This window comes from Vombatus ursinus, unplaced genomic scaffold, assembly GCF_900497805.2.
Source record: "Vombatus ursinus unplaced genomic scaffold, bare-nosed wombat genome assembly UNPS02010284.1, whole genome shotgun sequence".
NCBI lineage: Eukaryota > Metazoa > Chordata > Mammalia > Diprotodontia > Vombatidae > Vombatus > Vombatus ursinus.
In genome coordinates, this window is record NW_020950062.1 from 16,634,866 (window position 1) to 16,650,184 (window position 15,319).

The following is a 15,319-nucleotide window of genomic DNA, read 5'->3' on the forward strand; positions in this document are numbered from 1 at the left end:
GGGAAATAATTGCAGCACTGGCAAAATTATAAAATTGTGAATTATCTGTCATTCAGCAAAGCTTGGGAATAATGACTAAAAGTCATTTCCATTCACCAAACCTTTTCCTGTAAAGATAGTTTGATGACTAATTGAGATTATGATACCCTTCCATTTGACAAGTTGACATGATTAAAACTTCTTTATTACATAAATAATATGTACACAGGGAATGGTATCTCACTAAAAATGTTGTTTGGTAAAAATACTACGGTGAGCTTTTTGTCACTACCCTTCACATGAAAAAAAACATTTTACATCTATCAGTCATGCTATAATATATGTAATTATGATCATATTTTTCCTTGGCTATAGAGAATCCCCCCCCCAATCTAAAATATCACAATAAGTAATCATTAATACAGATATGTTTGGAGAAGATATGGAGGGGACAGCAGCTACTCATATGGTTTTGGTAATCTCTGGGCAATATTAAGAAACTGTGTTTCTGCTATTTTTTTTCAAAGAACTTGAAACTGCTTCAATAACTTGAGTCTATACTGTAATTTGGTTTCATTAGCCATTGACTTTCAACCAAAGAAAAAGAAAATCAATTCCACTGGGGAAGATCCTCCATTTTTTTCTTCCAGATTAGCCAACGTCTTTGTGAGTGAAGAAAAGAACTTTGAAAGGGCTTATCTGGTCAGTAATTTATTTTTCTTATAATATTATTCTTATTGAAAGTAAATAGAGGACACTGATTATTACTAGACTAGATGTGTTTAAAAGCAACAAAAATCAGAAAAAAAAATACCCAGAGATACAATAGCTACTCACGTAATAACTCTAATGCCACATTCCTTTTTTTTTTTCTCCACACTAAATATTTCCAGTTATTTCAAGCGGGCCTCATAAGCAACATTATCTAGGTCCTTCAAAATCTTATTTGCCTTGCTCAGGGCATAGAACAGTTTGACAATCCTTGTCAATTCACTTTCTAAAATCTAGCACTCAGACATGAACAAATATACCACAATAGTCTGATCAGGCAACTATAAAGCGTAAGTATACCTAGAGAGTTGAACACTATAAAATTCAATGCAGTAAACATTTATTTCAACAACAAAGTGCCAGGAATTGTGCTAGGCACTGCTGCAGCAAAAAAAAAAAAAAATCAAAGAATTCTTACCCTACTAGGTAGGGAAACACAACCATTCTATTAGGAGGGAGGATAGTGTGCATCTTGAAAAGGATATTTAACCTGCAAAATATATTAAGATCAAATATGAAATAATTCATGGGAGGTCAGAGTGTGATAGCAACTATGGGGATCATGAAAGTTCTGCTGTATGAGTTCACACTGGAGCTCTGCTCTGAAAGGAACTAATGAGTCAATGATTACTTACTCAATACTATATCCACCAGCCTAACAAAGAATTACCATGAAGAACCAGAAAAAATAATAATGGGATTCACATGGAAGGAAATATGTTCAAGAATGTTAAGAGAAATGATTAAAAGAAAAGGGAAGAAAGGGGGCATAGATATACTTAGACTATAACACAACGCCATAAATGTAAACACACATGCATACACACACACACACACATACACACACTTTTTTACTGCTTAAATATATAGGTTAATCAGTGGGACATAGTAAATACATTATATCCAGAAGCCAAATGATCTAAAACTCTAGTATTTATTTGATAGACTCCTTATTCCCATTACAATAAGGACTCACTATTTGACAAAATTTGGTGAGAAAATTGGACAGCATCAAAGATTGACATCTCACACCTTACACTAAGATAACTTCCAAATGGATATGTGGCTTACATGTAAAAAGGTCACATCATAAATAAATTAGAGAAACATGGAAAAAAAATGTGCCTATCTGATCTTTGGATAGAAGAGAAGTTCATTACCAAACAAGGATTAAAGAAGATCATGGAAGAAAGAAATGGAGAATTTTGATTACATGAAATTAGTTTTTTACTAATTAATTTAATAAAGGTTAGATTAAAAGGGAAACAAGTGAAAAAATCTTTACAGAAAATTTCAATAATAAAGGTCTTATTTCCAAGATATTTAAGCAACAGATTTTAAGTTCATAATAAAAAGAGCCATTCCCCAGTTTATAAATGGTCTAAGAATATGAATGAGTAGACCTCAAGGGGTAAAAAAGTGTTATTGTTTTCATTGAGTCATTTCAGTGGTGCCTTGTTTGTGACCCCATTTGGGGTTTTCTTGGCAATGATGCTGGAGTGGTTTGCCATTTTCTTTTCCAGCTTATTTTAGAGATGAGGAACTGAGGCAAAGAAGGTAAAGTGATTTGCCCAGGTTTTCACAGCTAGTAAGCTCCTAAGGCCACATCTGAACTCAAGAAGATGAGTCTTTTTGACTTCATGCCCAGTACTCTACCAGCCACACCACCCAGCTTCACCCCAGAGTATTATAGCTATATGTAAAAATGCTTCAAATCACTGTTAATTAGATAAAAACAAATTAAAGCAATTCTAATATCATCTCACATCCATCCGAGTGGCAAAAGTAACCAAAAAGGAAAAAGATAAATGTTAGATTGACTGTGGAAAAACACATCTATTGATGCATCATTGATGTACCTGTGAACAGATCTAACCATTTTGTAAAGCAATTTGGAATAATATATGGAAAGATACTAAGTGATATGTGCCTATTGACCCAGCTCTACAACTGCTGGTATTATACCCAAAAGGAAACAAAGAAAAAGAGAATGGTCCTTTACATATAAAAATATTCACAGAAGCTCTTTTGAGTTGCCAAAAACATTGCAAACTAAGATGTGAATCAATTTAGGAAGTGCTAAATAAATTGTTGTATATGAATGTGTTGGAGGTATATTGTGCTGTATGAAATGAGGAAATGAAAAGGATTTAAAAAAAGGCATGGAAGGATATACGAACTGATGGAGTTAAATAAACAAAACCATAAGACCAATTTATAACACCAATACTATGAAAATGAACAAATTTGAGGACTGTTATGAACTGAATGAAATGATCAGAATCCTATTAAACAAGGAATAGTTATTCAAATTGAACTCTGATTATTCTACTTGATGAAGTGGCAACTACATTTGGTATCTCCCTGGCTAATGACTATATTTAAAACAAGCTCATGGAATAAGATTTGCATCTTTCAAAGAAATAATATTTTTGATTAACTGGAGAGTATTGAATGTAGGATTACCAGGATGGGGAAGATCAATAAAGTGACTATTCATGATTCCAGAAAACTAAGGATGAAACATTTTATCAAAGAGAGAAGTGATGGATTTATGGTACAGAATGAGACATGTAGTTTTTTAATGACCACTGTGGGAATTAATTTGCTTGACTACACATTTTATATAGATAGGTTGGAATTAGATATTGAAGCACATTAAATTTCAGACGGAAGATTTTTAATATCTCCTAGAATCCAAATACATAGTACTTACTTGAACATGTGAGTAGCATAATTAAATCTGCTTTTTAGAAATATAATGTTGACATCTTTAGGGAGAATGGGTTGCAAAAGGGAAAGGGAGCAAACAGGGAAACTAATTAGTATACAAATGTATGTAGACTGCTATTTTCAAGGTGGGAAATGAGAAGGTCATAAAATAGGAGGATGACTGTATGAGAGATGTTGTGAAGGTGGAATCAATAGGAATTCATAATTGATTGGATGGGGTATGAATATTATGATTCATTTATTAAAGTCTAAGGAAGGATTAGCATTTTTACTATATCACATTGTTGCATAATTTCAAACTTGCACTCAATCAAAATTCCTAAATCTTTTCCATATGACCTGTTACCATAAAATGAAGCCTCCATTTTCTCAATAAAGTTGATTTTTGAAATGCCTTTTCATTTTTAAAAACTTTCATCTTCTTAGATTTGGGCTAATATTCTAATCTGTCAAAATCATTTGGAATCTTGAATATCATTCAATCTTTTATAAATACTTCATAGTTGTGTCATTTGTTCATTTGATAAACATGCCAACTTATGTATTCATTCAACTGACTGATAAAAGAGTAAGTAGAAGTTGTTCAAAGGCATATCTCTGAGACACTCAGTTAAGTAAAGTCCTTGACAGTGATCATTTACTACTTTTGAATTATTTGACCAATATTGAATCCATTTTATTATGTGCTTTATCATATACTCATATCTTTATCACTTAGCTATACCATTTCCATAACAGAAGTGTCACACACTCAGCAGCAGGCCCAGATTAAAAAATAATTGGAAAATATGTAACAAAATGGTATGGTTTAATGGACCCTATTTGTATTTGAGTTTGACACCACTGCACTATATAATTCCTTTGGTCTCTTTCTGTATGTCCCTGTTTCTCTGACTGTGTCTCTTTCTTTCTTTGTCTCTGTCCCTTTCTGTTTCTATGTCTCTGTTTCTCTGTCTTTGTTTCTCTTTCTCTCTCTCTATTTCCATACAAACACACACACACAAGTGCGGACATGTACACACACACTTATATCTATGTATGAATACACATATATAGCATTATCTCTTTTCAAATTTGTGTAAGTTTAAAGAGAACTCTTTTGTTTCCTTAAAAGCCCATCAGTCATCATCTAGAATTTGTCACTTTTCAAAGTTAAGATCGCTGGTCTATGGCAGAGATGTCAAATACACTACTAACAGGCACTCCTAAGTGTGGCTTGAACTAGGTTAAACTATAACTTGGAAATACTTAATAAAATAAATAAAAACATAATAAATCAGAACAAGTGAATCAACATGTGTCCTGCAGAATTACTTATGTTCAGTTTAGTGGTACTTTTTTTTTTTTTACTTTCTTATTTAGGATTTTATTTTCCCCAGTTGCATGTAGAAAGGATTTGTTACATTTGTTGTTTTTTTTTTTTGATTTTGAGTTCCAAATTGTCTTCCTCCCCTGCCATCCCCCTCATTGAGAAGGCAAGCAATTTGATATAGGTTACATATGTAGTCACAGAAAACATATTGCATATTAGACATAATGTAAAAAAAAGACAAGAAAAAGAAAGTAAAAAAAATACTTTCATTTGTACTTAGATCCCATCAGTTCTTTTTCTGGGGATGGATAGCATTTTTCATGATAAATGCTTCAGAGTTGTCTTACATCATTGTATTGCCGAAAAGATCTAAGTCATTCAGAGTTGATCACCTTACAACATGACTGTTATTGTGTACAATGTTATCCTGGTTCTACTTATTTCACTTTGCATCAGTTCATACACGCATTTCTACATTTTCCTGAGAATATCCTGCTCAACATTTCCTGTGTGTGTGTGTGTGTGTGTGTGTTTAATTAATTAAGCCAAAGTAAGATTCTATAGTCTGAGTTTCCCCCCTTTCTCTGGTTGCTCATGTTCCCAGACAATTACTTGACTTTTTAACTATTTGTTAACTTAGTACACCCAGTGTGGAGGTTGTACTGTCCCAGGCTTCAGGGTTTTTGTGCAGCTGTTTTCAGAGATACTTCTAAGGACCTGCAAATTTTCAGTTCTTCTAAGTTGGTATTATGAAAAGAGAGGTGTTTACTCTTTTCCTGGCCTGCACTCTGGTCTATGAGTTACCATAAGCACTCTTTTCTGCATTGAAACTGTGATGAGGATTCCCTTTCCACCACAGCCACAAGCTCTGCCACATCAATGCTCTTCCTCACTCCAGGACTGCCACCCAGGACTGTGACCCAGATCCAAGAAAGAGCAAAGCAAGAGAATCCTGCCTCAGTGCCAGCAAAGAGATCCCTGCAATTGCTCTCTGATTAGTTGGTTAATCCCAGCACAATCTGTGGGCCAAGAATTCTGGAAGCAACCTGTTACTGCTGCTACCTGGGAGCTGTGCTAGGGCTAGGGCTGGACCCCATTCCTCTCTTACTCAGGTCTGACAGACTTTTCCCACTGACCTTCTAAGTTGTTTTTGATGTTTGAGGGTTGAGAAGTCTGGAAACAGGTACAGCTGCCCTTGATTCAGTCCTATGAGGCATGCTCTGTGTTTGCTGGGCCCCCATCTTTGCTGGTGTGGCCCGTGCTGAAGTGCACTCCTCTCCCAGTTGGGTGCAAAAGACCTTTCCTGTCAACCTTCCAGATTGTCTTGGGCTGAAAGTTTGTTTCACTCTGTCTGTCTGTGGGTTCTGCTGCTCTAGAATTTGTTTAAAGTCATTTTTACAGGTATTTGGGTTTGGGGAGAGAGCTCATGCTAAACATTGTTTTTACTCTGCCATCTTAGCTCCACCACCTGGTCATCATTTCTTATAAGACAATAGAATTCCTTCACAATAATATACCACAATTTGTTCAGCCGTTCACCAATTGATGGGCATCCTCTCAGTTTCCAATTCTTTGCCACCAGAAAAGTGCTGCTGTAAAGATTTTTGTATATATAAGTCCCTTTCCTTTTTTTATCTTTTTTAGGATACAGACTTAGTAGTGATATTTCTAGGTTAAAGGATATGCATGATTTTATAACCCTTTGGGCATATTTCCAAATTGCTTTAAAGAATGGTTGAACCAGTTCATAACTCCACCAACAGGGCATTAGTGTCTTAATTTTTTCACATCTCATCAAACATTTGTCATTTTGCTTTTCTGTCCCCTTGGCCAGTTAACCAAGTTTAAAATAGTACCTCAGATTTTTTTAAATTTGCATTTCTCCAATCAATAGGGATTTAGAATGTGTTTGCATATGACTATAGATAGCTTTGATTACTTCATCTGGAAACTTTTCATATCTTTCAACCATTGGTCAATTGAGGAATGACTCATATCTTTATAAATATGACTCAGTTTTCCATATATTTGAGAAATGAGGGGCAGCTAGGTGGTACAGTAGATAGAGCTCTGGCATTGGAGTCAGGAGGACCTGAGTTCAAATCCAGCCTCAGATAACATTTACTAGCTGTGTGACCCTGGGCAAGTCACTTAACCCAGATTGCCTCACCCCCCAAAAAAAAGAGAGAAATGAGGATGTTATTATAGAAACTTGCTTCAATTCTTTTTTTTTTCACATTACATAGAATGTTCATTTACCCCCCGAAAGATTACACTCAAATTTTCTGGGTTGGTGATTTTTGGTTGTAATGTTAGGTCCTTCGCCCTCCAGAATATTATATTTCAAGCCCTGTGGTCCTTTAAAGTAGAAGTTGCTAAATCATGTTATCCTGATTGTAACTCTGCAATACTTGACTTGTTTCTTTCTGGCTGCTTGCAATATTCTGTCCTAGACATGGGAGCTCTGAAATTTGGCTATATTCCTGAGTGTTTTCATTTTGGGATTTCATGAGGTGATCAGTGGATTCTTTCGATTTCTATTTTACCCTCTGGTTCTAGAATATCAGGACCATTTTCCTTGATAATTTCTTGAAAGATCATGTCTTTTTTTTTTCATCATGGCTTTCAGGTAGTCAAATAATTTTTTAAATTCTCTCTCCTGGATTTATTTTCCAGGTCACATTTTTTCCAATGAGATATTTCACATTGTCTTCTATTTTTCCATGCTTTTAGTTTTGTCTCATTGTTTCTTTATTTCTTTTAAAGTTATTAGGTTCCATTTGCTAAATTTTCATTTTTTTAATAAGACAACTGCTTTATTTCATAAAATGAATTCTATTATGCAAGTTATCATACAAGATAATCTATTTAAACCATTTATCAAGATGTGGGATATAGTGAGCTACTCAACACATCAGCAAATAGTTAGAAGCAATATAACGTAATAAAAACAGCACAAAAATTTGTAGCCAAAGGGCCCAAATTTGAAACTCAAATTTGCTGCTTACTACTTGTGTGATGTTGGCAAATCATTTTACCTTTCCAGGTTTTAGTTTACTCCTCTGTAAAAATGAAGCACAATTGGCACTAAAACACCCCTAAAGTACCTTCTAGTTCTAAGTCCTGTGAATTTCAAAATGATTTTTTAAATTATTTTTAGATTTAGTTCTCTTATATGCAGCAAGAGTAGCCTTTTCATTTAACAGATGAGAAAATCAATATACAGAGAGAGGAACATATTAATGTAATATATTAGGAATGTCATAAATGTGTCCCCAAAATATTTTAGATAGCTAACACATGATGCTTATTTCCACATATTATAACATGGACAATTTGAATTTTTTTGTGAATAATACTATTCAGCGATAAGATTTTATAAATATATAGTAATATGGTATTGCTATTAGCTCTAGTGTTGTGCTTCTATAGGTTGTTATTTGATGATATCTGTTGTCACACTTCAAATTAGTCTATTAGTAAGTTGTTATACTGAAAATTTTAATTTGCCTACACTTGCTAGCCAAAGAAGCAAATAAATAGAAATTTATTTTATTATTAAGTATAATATTTAAAATAAAATTTTAACATTTAAAAACTCATCAATTTCATTAAGTAAACTTATTCAAATGTATGGTTTATGCAAAAGATTGTATTTTAAAATGACATTTTTGTCCCCTAATAAACTCAAAGACATGTTATTGGTATGGGTGAACAAATTCAGGCCATGAATTATGTCTGCTTAAATTTCTGTTCTTACTATGCATAAGGAATTTTATCTTTAGTCAACTGTGGTTTAGCAGATAAAAGACTTTATATGATCTGTGTACTTTAATCTATAGGGAATTGTTGACCTAGAGCCCAGTTTTTGACATAATCCAGTTTCTATATTAAGTGACTCGAGTATAGACTTCAGGTTTATTTGGAAGAGCACATTCATCTCCCCAGCTCATGACTCCAGCAAGGAATCAGATACCTCTATAATCTCAACTAACCAGTCATCCACCTGAGTCACCCTCTTCATGTTTCTGTTGAGTCTTGTACCTGAAAGTCAAATTTTCTACTCAGCTCTGGTCTTTTCATCAAGAATGCTTGAAAGTCCTCTATTTCACTGAATGTCCATATTTTTCCCCTGAAGGACTATACTCAGTTTTGCTGGGTAGGTGATTCTTGGTTGTAATCCTATCTCCTTTTCCCTCTGGAATATTATATTCCAACCCTTGCAGTTCCTTAATGTAGAAGCTGCTAAATTCTGTGTTATCCTGATTGGTTTCCACAATACTTGAATTGTTTCTTTCTGGCTGCTTGCAATTCAGTTTTCATTTTTAAGGAAATATTTTCTTCAGTGAGGTTTGTACCTCCTTTTCCATTTGGCCAATTCTACTTTTTAAGGAGTTTTTTTTTTTTTTCTTCAGTGATTTTTTTTATATCTTTTATTTTTCGTTTTTTTTTCCCATTTCATAAACTCTTCATTTCAAAGCATTCTTCTTACTGTCTTTTTGTATCTCTTTTATCATTTGGTGTATTCTGTTTTTTAAGATTTTATTTTTCCAGTACTTTTATGCCTCCATTACCAAGTTGTTGACTCATTTTTCATGATTTTCTTACCTCATTCTCATTTCTCTTCCCAATTTTTCCTCCACCTTCCATGCCAGATTTTTTAAAATCCTTTTTTATCTCTTCCATGGCCTGAGACCAATTCACATTTTTCTTTGAGGCTTTGGATATTGTAATTTTGACTTTGTTATCTTCTTCTGAGTGTATGTTTTGATCTTCCTTGTCATCATATTAACTTTTTATAGTCAGATTTTTTTTTCTTGTTTGCTCATTTTTCCAGACTATTTCTCGACTTTTAACTCTTTGTTAAAGTAGGGCTTTGCTTCCAGGGTGGAGTGCACCTTATTCTGAACTTCAGAAATTTTGTGCAGCTGTTTTTAGAGATACTTCTAGGGACCTATAAATTTTCAGTTCTTTCAAGGTGGTACAATCCACAGCATGCCTGCACAACCTGTAGTCACCAGGCCACTTGCGGCATGCCAAAGGATTTTAGAAGGCCCACAAAAAATGTAGAGGAAAACACAAACACTCTTTTCTAACCTGGAACTGTGAAAAGGGTCCCTTCTCCACTGAGCCACAAGCTTTGGTGTTCTAGTACTCCTCTTCAGCTTGAAACTGCCACCCCAAACTGTGAAACACATCAGAGTATGGGCAAAACAACAAGGTCCTGCCCACTGTGCCAACAAAGAAAGCCATATTATCTTTTTATGACCTGTTGTTCAACTCCATTACCATCTATATGCTGAGAGCTCTGGAAGCAGCTGCTTTAAGGCCTGCTTCTGGTTTGCTGGAGACCAGTTTGTACAAACTTGCTTGTACTGGACTATACTCCACTCTCATCCTGGAGCAACAGACCTTTCTTCTAAGTTGTCTTTGACTGGAAAATTGTTTTGCACCATCCTGTTGTGGATTCTGCTGTTCCAGAATTTGTTTCCAGGCATTATTTAAAGATGTTCAGAAAGGTTTGGGGGAGAGCACAAGCAAGTCCCCGCCTTTTCTCTGCAATCTTCACTCTGTCCCCATGGCCCCTGTTTCTCTTTAAGTTTGACACTACTGATCTCTGCCTGTGAAACCTGGACAGTATACCGGCACCGTGCCAGGAAATTGAATCACTTTCATTTGACTTCACTTAGAAAGATTCTGAAGATCATCTGACAAGATAAGGTACTGGACACTAACGTCCTTTCTAGAGCTAAACTACCAAACAGTCTAACTGTACTGCAGTTAGTGCAACTCAAATGGGTTGGTCACTTTGAATGCCAAAGTATGTTTGCCTAAAAGATTGTTTTATGGAAAAATCACATAAGGAAGACATTTACATGGTGGTCAGAAGAAGCAATACAAGGACACTTTCAAGGTCTTTCTGAAGAACTTCAGAATCAGTTGTATTACATGGGGGATGATGTTCTCTCTCATTAGGTAACTGATCTTTTCCTTCAACTCTATTTTCATTTTTGCTCTATTCTCTCTTTTTAGATATTAAAATGATGGAAAAATTGAAATGACTCAGAATATCTGTGAAGGTCACCTATTATTCATGGAAGGTACTGTCTTCTCATCTCTGCCTTCCAGAATCTCTCTCACTTTGAGGCACAATTCAGGCACCACTTCCCTTTAAAACATTGTCTGGATTTTCCTCTTGCCTCCCCAACATTCTATTTTCTGCAATTCATTATGAGACTTCATGGTACAGTCCAGAGAGTTCTGAATTTGGTGTTCTTCAAAAAAAGGACACAAAGGACCTTAGTTCAAAATGTAACTCTATAATTTGCTGCCTAGGTGTTTTAAGACAAATCATTTGACTCTTCATGACTTCTAGGTAGCTTAGTGGATATAGTGCTAGGACTGGAGTGAGGAAGACCTTACTTCAAATCCAGACTCAGATACTTAATAATTGTGTGACTGTAGGCACTGTCTGCATCAGTTTCCTCATCTGTAAATGGGAATAATAATAACTGCCTCTCAGCATAGTTGTGTGAGGATTCAGTGAGATAATAATTGTAAAGTGCTTGGCACAGAGCCTGGCACATTGTAAGTGCTATATAAATGTTAGCTATTATTATTATCATGGGTGACTTCAAGGTTTCTTTTATCTTCAAATCTTTGATCCTACAATTCTTTTATGACTTAGTATATTCATATTAGGATACAGCTTAAGGTGAATAAAAATTAAGTGACTTTCCCAGGATAACACCTTACTATGTCAGAGTTGGGATTTGAATCTATTTTCCTGACTCCAATCCTAGTACTCTATTTATTATGTTAAGGTCTATCTCTTACTCATGCTCATCACATGACATAGATACTCAAAACTATTCTTTTATGCTTCTGGGTGACTGAAATGAATAATATCATTGTGGAAAAACCAAAATTCTATTTCCTTATGTTTCTTACAGAATTTCAAATATCTCAATAATAAGACTGCTCCACAATTAAAATTAACAGAAAATAAATACCACAATCCAATGATTTATAGTCACAGGGCATGATACAGATCAAAGATATGTAACTTTACACATTATATACTCATTTTATGTAAAATTAATGTATATATTCCTTTAAAGCACAGATGGTATTTGCCAATTTATTTTTTAAAATTCTGTTTTAGGAAGAGAAATCTTAGGATTATACCAGTAAATGGTGATAGGAACATAATAGACAGAATATCTTTTCTTCTTATTACCTTAAGCAGCAAAGATTGCTTTGAGTAATAGATTGGAAATTTAGAGAGGCTTAGCCTTCTTCTTCAGGAATTTCAGTCAGTCCCAAGAAAAGTGGTCACTCTTCCAGATTATTCTATTTCAGATCACACCTTTCTCCTCCCATCAATTTATGTGAGATGCCCTTCCTTTGTCTACACACGATTTCCCTCATCCATTGGAGTTTGAATATTTCTTTGAGAAACTCATGCTCTAAATCATTTTTGGCCTTGGTTCCAAAAATTTTCTCACTTTGGTCTGCTAAAGTCTGGGCATAGGGTCCAGTTCATATGAATTAACTCAATCTACTATTTTGGAATCTTATAAATTGTCATTAATAATATAAACAATAAAATCCATTCATGGAAGCTTCATTCAAGATGAAATCTTCAGCATTTTAATCTTCTTACCTATTTTTTAGTTCTAGATATCCCAACTAAACTCACTCCCATGCTCCATTTGCCTCACCTCTGCCATTTAATAATTTAGAGAAACTCATCATAGAAATTTTACTGAATATATTTTTATATATTAAGGAGCATGTTTTCAATTAAAGAATTAAATTAAAAAATAAACAATAGACTTAAATGATAGAGAAACTTATGAGTTAACTGGCTGCAAGCAGAAATAGAAGCAATGGGGAAAGTTAATGACTTCACTGTTTCCGTCGGTCACAATGTTGAAGAATATTCAAATTACTTCTTAGGCAAGAATTTGACTAGTCAGAGGCAACTTGGTAATATGGCAACCACGTAAACTAATTAGCCTATTCTCCACTTTTTTTCTGCTTCATCTCGAATTCCAAATCTTTCTATCTCTTTCCAAAATAGAAATTCAAACAAACAAAGAAAGAAACAAAGATGTAAGCATTCTGGTTCATTATTCTTCCATCCAGAACCATTTCAACGGTCTCTTTCCTAGAGTAGAAAAATAATGCTTTGTCTCTAGAACTAAAAATCTCAGACTTCATGGTGAAATTTACAAATTCTTCTAGCTTCTCCCCAGGCAGAGAGACAATGGCTTGTCCCTTGAAGGTATAAAATATCATAGGTTTGTGGCACTAACCAACCTGAAGATTTCCTCCTTGGTTTGACCTCTTTGGTGGTGTGTGTGCATGAGATGAAGGACAGAGAAGTATAACAAAAGACTGTACCTGTCTTACATTGTTCTTAGGACATTCCAGCCCATAAAAATCTCATATTCTCATTGTTTGTTGTTGTTCTTGTTATTCTTTCCCCCTTGTCCAATAGACACAAATTACCTCATTTTCCTTATACTTCCTCATAGTATACAGTAAATAGAATTCCATTTACATACCAAGAAACTAGTGCATATAAGTTCTAATTTATGGCCTTAGTGCTCAGGAAAACAAAACAAAATTATATATATATAATTTTAGAATACGTAACTTTAGTTTTATGTCTCCTAATAATTAGTTGTATGACTTTAAGTCATTTAGTTTCTCTTGGTTTTACTCTTCTTATCTGTAAAATAGAGGTTGTTGAATTAGATCTTTTTTTTTACATTTTAAGAGTTCTCTTTACTGAAAAAGAACTTAAATACATATAAAACAGATGGCATTTAAAAAACAATTTCAATATGGTAGCAGCAAAAATATAACTAAGCCATACAATTTGTTATTCTCATCTTTTAATAACTTTATAATAAATACTACTGTGTTAAGTAGCCTGGTTAACAACAGTTCAAGGCTCATCTTAAATACAAAAAAGTTGTCTATGGTGAAGGTAGAGAAGAAAACTCTTGCTATAACATCTTACAGATGTTCTTTTGGCTCTAGTCAAAGCCAGGAGCCCTACACACTGAAGTTTCCACCATTCTACAAGATAAGGAGGAAGTGTTTCCTGAACTGTGTTAAAGCAGCTTCCCATATTATATCCCAAAATATGTCCCATTTTAAAGCAATAGGAGCTACATGAGTCTTGGCCCTGTAATTTTTTAATCATTAATTTTTGAGATTGGAGGAATTGGAGATTGGAGGAATATGAATATAATTTATCACCCAAGTAAGCTTCAATGACCAGTTCCTTTTGTACTAACTTAGCTCTCCTAATTAATCTCTTGGATACCAATCAGTATATCTCGAATCACCTGGGAAACTAAAGCTTCCATGAAAAAAAAAATCCAATCTTTAAAATATCATGATTGGGTTGTGTCTGACATGTGCTGCTTTTTAGAACCACATATCCCTAAATTGATTTATTTTTAAACATAAAACAAATAACCTCAATGTGAGGTATCTAGCTCTAAAACATCAGCATGGAGACAGCATCTTTCCTCCTAAGGTTTGGGTTTTGCCCAGTATTCCCAATACATGGAGTACAATATACCAACAGTCATTGCTCGTATTACAAAGCCATGGGCTCCCACACACATGTGAATCAGGTGGACAGACATTTTAGTGTTCCCTCTGCTCTTCAGTTTGTATAATCCATATGCAACAATAGCTGCAAAGCCTGCTATTCCAATTGGGACAAATGGTGCATCTTTAGCTTTTTAAGCAAGTTTTGATCCTGAAGTCTCTTCATAAGTGGAGAAGGAAACATCATTGTCTGCTAACATTGTAGCTGATTGAAGAGCCTTCAGAACAAGACAAAGCAAAACTACCTCCCACGAGCAGCTGGCTGCTTCTGCTTCACCTCCAACTTTCCAGTCTACTTCACACAGGAATTAGATCATTTCTAATGCCCTCTTTGATACTTGAGAGCTGTATTTTCTATTTTGAAATGTTCAAGTTCTTTTTTTTTTAATTAGAAGATAACAAAAAAATTCTACTCTCTGAGAGCTCTGCCCCGCTCCTCATGCAGGGCAAAACACTCATCTCCACCAAAGGAGATTGTCTAATCATTGCATTTTGGTACTTAATTTACACAGAAGAGAAGGAAAAAAAAGTTGAAGACATAGCATTTTTCAGTCTGATGAAGGGTCTTAATGTGGTTTCATAGTGTAAGGAGGAATTAAAGGAATTGGGATACAATCATCATCACCACTACCATCAACATCTAATTTTTATATTGTGGTACTATGCACAAGGCACTGTGCTAAATTATTTACAATTCTTGTTTGATTTGGTCTTTACTGGTACTATTACTATTCCTTTTTTACTTATGAGGAAACTGAAGCAGACAGATGTTAAGTGACTTGCCCAGGGACACACAGCTAACAAGTGTGTGAGGCTCATTTTAGATCCAGGTCGTTCAAACTCCAGACCCAGCACTATATCCACTGGGCCACCTAGCTGTTTAAGGGG

At 34.7% G+C, this 15,319-nt stretch overlaps 1 pseudogene; it reads right to left on the reverse strand.

The window, feature by feature from the left end:
• Nucleotides 1-14,349: 14,349 nt before the first annotated feature.
• On the reverse strand, nucleotides 14,350-14,667 carry LOC114037173 (annotated as a pseudogene).
• Between the last annotated feature and the right edge of the window lie 652 nt (nucleotides 14,668-15,319).